The sequence below is a fragment of the Megalops cyprinoides genome, chromosome 2 (assembly GCF_013368585.1).
Source record: "Megalops cyprinoides isolate fMegCyp1 chromosome 2, fMegCyp1.pri, whole genome shotgun sequence".
Taxonomy (NCBI): Eukaryota; Metazoa; Chordata; class Actinopteri; order Elopiformes; family Megalopidae; genus Megalops; species Megalops cyprinoides.
Window position 1 is genome coordinate 68,528,871 of NC_050584.1, and position 7,901 is coordinate 68,536,771.

Genomic DNA, 7,901 nt, shown 5'->3' on the forward strand with positions numbered 1-7,901 from the left:
GCATATCTATTGCAGATGGTGTGACCTCTCCCAGTGTCTCTCAGACTCACATTTCCTCTGGTTTGGATTGATCCTGCACTCATCACCATGCTCCACACTGCAGGAAAACCAGAACAGAACAAAACATAACATTTAATTTAGCAGTTACTAAAATACATACTGTGTGCAAAAATGTAATGTAACCCATTTATCCTTTAACGATTCAATGATTATCTTAATATTTAGTTCAAAGACTCACATTTCCTCGGCCCTGGTTTGATCCTGCACTCACCACCATGGTCCACACTGCAGGGAAACCAGAAGAACAGTCAGTGATTGAGTGACACACAGCCTGTCTATGAAGTGCAGTGTGGAAACTCAGAGCCCTGTGACAATGGGAGAGCTCCACACACTGTCAGCACTTTCCTGTTCTCACAGCGACACAGTCTTTATGTTAGTGTCCATCTCATAGAGAAAGATGTGCCAAGGCTTTGTTGTATTGGAAAACATTATTCAGTAAAACCAATGAAGATCAAATCTCACCTGGATTGATTGTAAAAATCAGCATCTATCATATTGAAGATTAATTTGTCAGGGCTCCCGCCCCCTAGCTGTTGTGTTTTTGTTTTTCCCTGTCCATGTGCCTTTGTTTTCCTTGTGTTCTAGCCCTGCCCCGCTCTCCGCCCTGTCTCCGCCCACCTGATTGTCTCCACCCGCCTGCCTGCACACCTGCTTCCCATCTCCTAATCAGCCCAGCCCTATATCTACCCTGCTTGTCTCTGTGTTGTTTGCCAGATCGTTTCAGTGTTTCTGCCTGTCTCGTTTCCCGCCTGTTTACCCTGTTTGGATTTTGCTGGTTTTTGCCTCGCCTGTTCCTCGACTTCGTTTTTTGCCTGCCCTTCTGTCCTGATTGCCTGATCTGCCTGCCTTCAAGGTTTGACCCTGCCTGTTTCGGTTTTTGATCCCTGTTTTGCCCTTGGACTGCTTACCTGGTATTTTGACCCTGCCTGTTTTTTGGACTGCCTGCTTGTTTGAGGATTCTGCTTATAAACGCCTGTAATTGGAGCACTCGTGGTCCGCGTCTGAGTCCGCGCCTGAGTCCTGACAGTACGATCTGGCCCGTATGGACTCAGCGGACCTTCCCCAGATGAAGGTGGCATTGGAGCTGCAAGGTGCGTTGCTGGGGAGCCATCAGAGCCAGCTGGAAGCCATCAGCAGTTCCCTGGAGAGCTTCGCTACCAACATGGCTACTGTCACTGCTCAGCTACAGCAGCTGCAGCTGAGCCAGGAGAACTGCCCCGCACCTCCCACAGCAGCCTCCTCATCTGTCACACCTGTACCATTGAGCTGGGAACCCCAATTGCCACCCCCTGAATCGTATGCAGGGGATCCAGGAACCTGCAGATCGTTCCTCTCCCAGTGCTCCCTTGTGTTTGAGCTCCAGTCCTCCACGTTTCCCACAGACCGGGCGAAGATCGCATATGTCATCACCCTGCTGACAGGCCGTGCCAGGGAGTGGGGCACCGCGGTCTGGGATGCCCGCGCTCCTTTCTGTCACTCATTCGGAGCCTTCGCCAAGGAGATGAGGAGGGTGTTTGACCGCTCCAGGCACGGTCATGAGGCCGCCAGGGAGATGCTGCTGATCCGCCAGGGGCGCCGGTCGGTCTCCGATCTCGCCATTGATTTCCGCACCCTGGCCGCCACTAGTGGGTGGAATATGGAGGCGCAATACGACGCTTTCCTCCACAGTCTTTCGGAGCCCATCAAGGATGAGCTGGCCACCCGGGAACTGCCAGCTAGCTTTGACGCCTTGGTGGACCTGGCCATCCGAGTTGATCAGCGCCTGTCGCAGCGACGCTGGGAGAGAGGGGCCAGTGGACCGCTCAGCCTCACCCGAGAACATCCGCCTGCGCCGGCCGCACGGAACCCTGCACGTCCGCCACCTGCCTCCCCAGAGCCGATGCGGGTTGTTCGCACTTGTCTGTCTTCCGCCGAGCGTCAGAGGAGGATCAGCACCCGATCCTGCCTGTACTGCGGACAGCCTGGTCACTTCATCGCAACCTGCCCGGCAAAAGACCAGAACTCACCCACAGCCAGAGGGTTACAGGTGAGCGTCACCCCCTTACACCAGTCCCTTGAAGTCCGTCCTCTGTTCTCGGCCACGCTGCTCATCGGGGGTCAGCCTCACGCAGTCTCCGTCCTGATTGACTCAGGAGCCGACGGGAGCTTCATCGATGCCAACCTGGCGGCCCAGCTGAAACTGCCCCGTGTCCCGCTGCACTCGCCACTGGAAGCCCACGCCATCACTGGGGCCCCGCTGGTCCGGATCACCCACGCCACTCCTCCGGTGAGTTTCCTCGTCTCTGGTAACCATCGCGAGGAGATCGTGTTGCATATTATTAACACCCCACAAGCCTCCGTGGTCCTGGGTCACCCCTGGCTAGCCCAGCACAACCCCCACATTGATTGGGTGGGCAATACGATCCTGGGCTGGAGCCCGTACTGCCACTCCCACTGCCTTCGGGATGCCTTGGTTCCTGTATCGCCGGTCTCTCCTGCCCCCGAGGACTTCCCAGACCTGTCGGCGGTGCCTCCTGAATACCTGGACCTGAAACCTGCGTTCAGCAAGTCCCACGCCACGTCGCTACCTCCGCACCGTCCATACGACTGTGCCATCGACCTCCTGCCCGGCTCGTCACCTCCGAGGGGGCGTCTGTACTCCCTGTCACCCCCGGAGACCGAGGCCATGAACCGGTACATCCGGGAGTCCCTTGCTGCAGGCATCATCCGTCCATCCTCCTCACCCGCAGGGGCTGGGTTCTTCTTCGTGGGTAAGAAGGACGGCTCCCTCCGTCCCTGTATTGATTATCGGGGCCTCAACGCCATAACAGTTAAGAACCGCTACCCCCTGCCGCTTCTGTCCTCTGCGTTTGAGTCGTTACAGGGGGCCACCGTCTTCACCAAACTGGACCTCCGCAACGCTTACCACCTGGTCCGGATTCGTGAGGGAGATGAGTGGAAGACGGCCTTCAACACTCCATCTGGGCACTATGAATATCTGGTCATGCCGTTTGGTTTGACTAATGCCCCGGCTGTCTTCCAGGCCCTGGTCAACGACATCCTCCGAGACCTGCTCAACCGGTTTGTGTTTGTCTATCTGGATGACATCCTCATCTTCTCACACTCCCTGCCTGAACACATCCAGCACGTCCGTCGCGTTCTCCAGCGCCTGCTGGAGAACCACCTGTACGTCAAGGCGGAGAAGTGCGAATTCCATCAAAGCACTATCTCCTTCCTGGGCTTTGTCGTCACGGCAGGGAGCATCCAGATGGACCGGCAGAAAGTCCGAGCGGTGGAGGAGTGGTCTCGTCCCACCTCCCGCCGGGAGTTGCAGCGCTTCCTTGGATTCGCCAACTTCTACCGCCGCTTCATCCGGGATTACAGCACGGTAGCAGCTCCCCTCACCGCTCTGACATCGGTCAACAAGGCCTTCTCCTGGTCCCCGGCAGCCGAAGAGGCCTTCCGTGACCTGAAAACCCGCTTCACCTCTGCGCCTATCCTGACTCAGCCAGACCCTGCCCGGCAGTTTGTTGTGGAGGTGGACGCCTCGGACGTGGGAGTGGGGGCCGTCCTGTCACAGCGCTCGGCCACCGACAGCAAACTCCACCCCTGCGCTTACTTCTCCCATCGCCTTCCCATCGAGCATGCTGTTCCTGGTGTGGACCGACCATAAGAACTTGGAATACCTCAGGTCGGCCAAACGTCTGAACCCTAGACAAGCCCGCTGGTCCTTGCTCTTCTCCCGGTTTAATTTCACCTTGTCCTACCGCCCGGGAACCAAGAACGGTAAGCCGGATGCCCTCTCTCGCCAGTTCGTGCCCGCCGGGGACACCCAGGAGCCCAGCACCATCCTGGCCAGTCGATGCGTTGTCGCAGCGGCGCGCTGGGACATCGAGACGACCGTCCGCACCGCCCTCCAGGCTGAGCCGGGCCCGAGCTCCTGCCCCCCTAACCGTCTTTTTGTTCCCCAGTCTGTTCGTTCCCAGGTCCTGCAGTGGGGGCACTCATCCAGACTCGCCTGCCATCCCGGTGCCCGTCGCACGGTGGCGTTCATCCGCCAGCGGTTTTGGTGGCCCACCATGGAGGATGATGTCCAGAACTTTGTCACCGCCTGCTCGGTCTGTGCCCAGAACAAGACGTCCAACCAACCGTCCGCCGGCCTGCTGCAACCCCTGCCTGTTCCCAGACGGCCCTGGTCCCACATAGCCCTGGACTTTGTCACTGGCCTGCCCCTGTCTGATGGTAACACCACCATCCTTACCATTGTGGATCGGTTTTCGAAGTCAGTACATTTCATACCGCTGCCCAAGTTACCCTCCGCCAAGGAGACTGCCCAGCTACTCATACATCATGTGTTCCGGCTGCATGGTCTGCCCATCGACGTGGTGTCCGACCGGGGGCCGCAGTTTACCTCTCATTTCTGGAGGGCGTTTTGCAGGCTACTGGGTGCCACCGTCAACCTGTCGTCCGGTTTCCATCCCCAGTCCAACGGCCAGACCGAGCGGGCGAACCAGCAGTTGGAGACGGTGCTGCGATGCCTGACGTCCCAGGAACCGTCAGCGTGGAGCCAGCACCTGCCCTGGGTGGAGTATGCCGTTAACTCCTTGCCCTCTGCATCTACAGGGCTTTCCCCGTTCCAGTGTTGTGTGGGTTACCAACCTCCCCTGTTCCCGGCCCAGGAGGAGGAAGTCAGCGTACCCTCAGCGGCGGCATTTATCCGACGCTGCCGCCGCACCTGGAGACGCGCTCGGCACACGCTGCTGCGCTCTGTGGCTCAGGCTAAACGGTTTGCCGACCGCCACCGCTCCAAGGCCCCTCGCTATCGCCAGGGTCAGCGAGTGTGGCTCTCCACCCGTGACCTGCCCCTTAAGGTGGACTCCCGCAAGCTGGCTCCCCGCTTCATTGGTCCCTTTCCCATCGCTAAGGTGATCAGCCCCGCAGCGGTCCGGCTGAAACTCCCGCTCTCTCTTCGCCGCATCCACCCGACCTTCCATGTCTCCAAGATCAAGCCCGTCGTCCGCAGCCCTCTCTGCCCAGCTCCCCGGACTCCTCCGCCTCCCCGCCTGATCGGTGGAGCCCAAGCCTACACTGTTCGCCGTCTGCTGGGGGTTCGGCGTCGAGGGCGCGGTCTCCAGTACCTGGTGGACTGGGAGGGCTACGGACCTGAGGAGAGATGCTGGGTCCCAGCCAGGGACATCCTGGACCCCGCCTTGATCCGGGACTTCCACCGCCGGAACCCAGGCTCGCCTGCTGTGACGCCTGGTGGCGTCCGTAGGGGGGGGGGGTACTGTCAGGGCTCCCGCCCCCTAGCTGTTGTGTTTTTGTTTTTCCCTGTCCATGTGCCTTTGTTTTCCTTGTGTTCTAGCCCTGCCCCGCTCTCCGCCCTGTCTCCGCCCACCTGATTGTCTCCACCCGCCTGCCTGCACACCTGCTTCCCATCTCCTAATCAGCCCAGCCCTATATCTACCCTGCTTGTCTCTGTGTTGTTTGCCAGATCGTTTCAGTGTTTCTGCCTGTCTCGTTTCCCGCCTGTTTACCCTGTTTGGATTTTGCTGGTTTTTGCCTCGCCTGTTCCTCGACTTCGTTTTTTGCCTGCCCTTCTGTCCTGATTGCCTGATCTGCCTGCCTTCAAGGTTTGACCCTGCCTGTTTCGGTTTTTGATCCCTGTTTTGCCCTTGGACTGCTTACCTGGTATTTTGACCCTGCCTGTTTTTTGGACTGCCTGCTTGTTTGAGGATTCTGCTTATAAACGCCTGTAATTGGAGCACTCGTGGTCCGCGTCTGAGTCCGTGCCTGAGTCCTGACATAATTTCATATTTCACCTTAACTGCTCCAGTCGAACTAAAAGGACAGAACAGGTGTGGCTCACCACCTTCGCTTGGCTCTGTAGACTCAGCTGGGTTGGATCTGTTCTAACCTGCCAGATGCTGAGTTCATTTATTTATCAATGAAATTATAGATTATTACTAAAAAAATTTTAACAGCTATTATTTTGCAATTTGAGCTATACGATGGCAGATGGTGCTCTTGTACTAGGGATAAAAATCACAGTATTGCATGGGTTCAAAAAGTATTTCAATATTTCAAAATTTATTAGTCAGCTTCTGAAAAAACTACACTTAAAACTGCTGAGGTTCTACAGCAGGCGAGAGCCGTACAAGAGACCCCTGAGGACAGAAAACCTACTTTCTGTTTCATACACTGAATTTAACACCTGCCCCCCTAACATGTGCCAATCTCAGCATCAACCAGAATTACATTTTGTTCATGAAAATAAAACCCAAACTAATAGTGTGGATTATTATGGATTAATCATGTCATTAATACACCATATTCCAAAATAATGACTTTATGCTACACCTGAAAATATAGGCAAAATTCAATATATTTATCTCTAGGTGAGGATAAATTATAGCTGATAACCAAAAGCACCAATTTACAAAGAAAACTGTTTAGTGATAGCATTTATTTAGTCCTGAAATGCTCAGTGTTAGCTCTTTTTATAAGCATAGGCAATGTACGCAGTATATTGTGGCTTTATGGATTTTGTGCAAATTGGAACATACAAATTTTATTTTATTTTTATAATTACAGTTGAATATTTATCGTGGCAATTCAGGATGAGTACAGTGCCTAAGGGTACGACAACAGTGCCGCACCTGAGAATCAAACTGGCAACCTTCGGCAAACCTACATGCAAGCACTGGAGTGGCAATTTTCACAGCTTTTTACAATAATATAATAAAAGCTATTTATATCTAACATATTAACTATCAGTTAATGGTGCCTCTCTTTAAAAAAAAATGAAACACGAAAAATGGCATAATTGGTGAACATAAATGATCTGCAATTTCAAACCCCAGGCTCTCTAATATCTCATACTTACCAAGTTATGTGTCTGTCACAGCTTCCTGTACTTGTACCTCGTTCCTCTGTTTCAAATGGATGTCTTCATGTTCATTTCAAACTGTAAAATGTAACTTTTTCAAAAGTGGATATGTAGGCTGATTTTCTAACAAAAAATAATAAAATGTTTCACGAAGAGGAAAACATGACCAGGAAAATGAAGAGCTTTTGATGTCGGTCTTCCCACTTCACTGGCTTTTGTGACACACAAACAGACTCTTACGGGAGACTTCCTGTTCAAGAGGAAACCGCCCTCAGGGCACTGCCAGCTGACAGAGCCCAGCATGGGAGTGTCAGAGAATATTCTGACCACAAATCCATGGGAGTTTTGACATGCAGTCCCATCAAATGTGTATTTAATGATGCTATCACTGCTCCTCTGGTACCCCTGACCCAACATAATGTCCAGAACCTTGCTGTCTCCTACACCCACCCCACCTCACACAGGTGTGCACGCACACCTTTTCATAGGTCATGTTTCATATCCAAAGGACTAAATGATGCTGAAAGTGAAATGAATGAATTATAAATAAAAGGATTTAAGCTCTGACAGTAATATGGAAAGTGGCCTGTCAGCACCACCTCTGTCCTCCAGTGACCAGTTTAGAGCTGAAATGAGTGATTTAAAAAGGCTTCTCCTGTGTGCTGCAGGTGTAGTGCAGCACCAGTGTGGCCATGGGGAGTCCATGCTGCCTGTGACTGCCTCCTTCACCTGGCTGCTGATATCAGTCCTGCTCTGTCCCAGTGTGGCCATGGGGAGTCCATGCTGCCTGTGACTGCCTCCTTCACCTGGCTGCTGATATCAGTCCTGCTCCGTCCCAGTGTGGCCATGGGGAGTCCATGCTGCCTGTGACTGCCTCCTTCACCTGGCTGCTGATATCAGTCCTTTACTGCATCACCTGCTCTGTCACAGTGTGTCAGCTTACCTGCACTCTGGTGTGTCTGTACCGGGGAAC

At 53.9% G+C, this 7,901-nt stretch overlaps 1 long non-coding RNA gene across 1 annotated transcript; it reads right to left on the reverse strand.

The window, feature by feature from the left end:
* Positions 1 to 18: 18 nt before the first annotated feature.
* Positions 19 to 7,029, reverse strand: LOC118773502. Its single transcript, XR_005004734.1, has 3 exons — positions 6,926 to 7,029; positions 239 to 285; positions 19 to 97 (listed from the first exon to the last, which is right to left on the reverse strand). It is a non-coding gene; the product is annotated as an uncharacterized LOC118773502 (long non-coding RNA).
* Between the last annotated feature and the right edge of the window lie 872 nt (positions 7,030 to 7,901).